Source organism: Nelumbo lutea, chromosome 3 (assembly GCF_056320005.1).
Source record: "Nelumbo lutea isolate HS-2025 chromosome 3, American lotus-T2T, whole genome shotgun sequence".
NCBI classification, from domain to species: domain Eukaryota; kingdom Viridiplantae; phylum Streptophyta; class Magnoliopsida; order Proteales; family Nelumbonaceae; genus Nelumbo; species Nelumbo lutea.
The window spans coordinates 43,827,335-43,830,126 of NC_142686.1; the positions used below are offsets into that span (position 1 = coordinate 43,827,335).

Consider the following 2,792-nt stretch of genomic DNA (forward strand, 5'->3'; position numbering starts at 1 on the left):
ATAAATTAAAATGAATAATAATAATAATAATAATAACAATAATTAGTATTTTATAAATTAATGAAATAAATCATTTATCAAATCCACATTTATATCAAAAAATAGTTTTTAGTTTGAAGAAATTTATTCAAATAAAAATATTAATATTAGAATAATTATTTTAATATTAAAAGTTTATAAATTTTTGCATGATATGTATATAATTTTTTTTTATAAATTATTAACTAATATTTAATTTGCATTAAATAAAAATATATTTAGTATTTACAGAAGTAAAAATATTATATAGAAAATATTTGAAATGTAATATAAATTGAATTGATCAAATCCATTAATCTATATTTATATCAAAAAAATTAATTTTTATTTTAGAAAAAATATAAAAATAAAAATATTAATAATAGAATAATTATTTTAGTACTTGAAATTTATGAATTTTCATATGATGTATATGTATCTTCAAAAGTTTAATAGACTATATATTTTTATAAACTATTAACTAATATTTTATAATAACATATTTGCTACTTACAAAAATGAAAATATTGTTTACCAAACTTTTGAGAATGATTTTGTTAGTTAACTTTTTTGGTGAATGTAAAAAATTATGAATAGTAAAATAGAAAAAATTGATTAAAAGTTCAATTATATTAGTTGCATATGTTTTGTGCCTTGGACTTTAATAGAAAATAAAATAATAATGGCTTTGTGCATATATTAAATTGTAAGAATGTATATAATATGTGTCTTGAACTCTTGATTGGTGCATTATCAATAAAATTGTATTATATATATATATACATCTCACTATATTAATTGTAATATATTTCTTCATGTATACCATTAAACTTAACCTTATTAATATATTTATGGAATATAATTTGTATGCATTTCCCTAATGTATCCAAGTGTTTTCATATTTTTCATCTGTATCTATGTGTTTTTAGAATGTATCTATATCCATTTCGATATCCAATTTGTCCAATACCATACGTAATACCAAGACTTTGATTCCCAAGTAAAAGTACCACGACATACATTCACATCAGTCAAACCAAAATGAACAATACATAAAAGATGAAAATCGATCGACAACACACAAGATCGATCGAGACGTAGCTAGCAAACTTAATTCCAAGATCTCCATTAATTCTAACATTCTAAATCTTCTCCAAGTTGTTAATTTATATTATTACCATCCTCTGCAATATTATTTTGTTCTCTCTCTCTACCTAGTTGCAAGCCCCATACGCAAATCCTAACCTTTGTGCAGGCAAATCATAGATCACCTCAAAAGTCCGTTGTTGGCTGTTACCAACAATGACCAGTTCTTCATCAGAGCTATTTGGCAGAAATGCTAAGCAATAGTGAGCATTGCCAAGGTGAATAAGAGCTCCTGAAAGTGGGTCCACCTTGATGTCTGTACCTCCTCTAAAATGCAAGACGATGGGAGGTACACTCACTGTTTTGTACCCGCTCAGGTCATAGCATGTGTCAAAATGTGATATTGGCTTTGCCGGTGGGAAGTTTGACATGAGCACTGCTTGCTGAAAGGCCGACTTGAGGGCACCATAGGCCGTCGGAGGTAGGCGACTGATAACAGTGCCGGAATCTATGATGGTTCCTTTTGTTGTAAACACTGAAGGATCAATAGGCAATCTTTGTCCCTCGACGCTTATTCCTATTAATGGGACGTAATAGTAGTCTGGATTGCTCGAGTCTATTATTAACTCTGTGTAGCTCACAGTAGTAGAAGAGGTCGTAGAACCTGCTTGGTCACCAAATGCCAAGAATCCCGTATAGCTTTCGGAGCTTGGGAGACAATAAGAGAAAATTCTTCCAAATGTATTAGCTGTTTGAGACACCAGAGACACTTGGCGGGGGCTTAAACCAAGAATCCCGGATGTGTTATCGGACAGATTATTGTTCTGGCCACACCCAAACCGAAAACCAGAGAAGACATCAGAGGGTGTTAGTGTGAGTGTTTCCTGTCCGAAGAGCCCGATTGAGAAGTCTTCATCACCATAATGGATTTCGTACACACAACCTGAAGCGGAAGTGCATTGCGTGGAGGATCTAACTTGAGAGCATTCGATTGATCCACAGGCGATTCTGGAATAAGAGGATGATATGGAGTTGTCGAAGATGGGTGCGGAGCAATCAATACAGGGTTGGCATCGCACCCAAGTCAGGTCGCTACCGGTGTCCATGACCACCAAAACATCTTGCTTTGGTGTGCCGAGTCCGATGCTTACAATGAAGTCTTCAGTTCCAAGAGAGAAACCAGACTTTGTTGGAATTGTAACCTTGGAATCCCCCAGACCCAGAGGACCGCTTTTGTTTATTCTAGATTGAATGGAACGGACTCGGAGTTCATCTTGGAGGAGGATTTCTTCTAGGCTGGGAGTTGTCTTCCTTTCTTTGCTTTGTGGTGAACAAGGCCCATTTTTGTGTACTAAGTGCAATTTTCCGTAGTGATAGGAACCTGAAATTAACCATTGAAAATCGCTCATTTCAGATACCAATTTATATTGTTCCTCTCGCCTTTTCCACACAATAAATACAAATTGGCTTCATTATACAACCTCTTACTAATCCAAAATGTGAAACATGAAATATGAAATATTCAAGTGGCCTGGGAGAACTAAAATGCATATTGAAGTAGAGTGCGATTTGGTATTGCATTAATTCGAACTTGAACAGTCTTTCCAAGAAAAGCCAACCAATCGAAACGCAAAGGTGGTCAGTAGGAAGAGCCTCATAAAAATAAGAAACTTAGTATATATTGAAAA

The 2,792-nt window shown here is 33.1% G+C and overlaps 1 pseudogene; it reads right to left on the reverse strand.

The window, feature by feature from the left end:
- Positions 1–1,232: 1,232 nt before the first annotated feature.
- LOC148864573 (aspartyl protease family protein At5g10770 pseudogene) lies at positions 1,233–2,513 on the reverse strand (annotated as a pseudogene).
- Between the last annotated feature and the right edge of the window lie 279 nt (positions 2,514–2,792).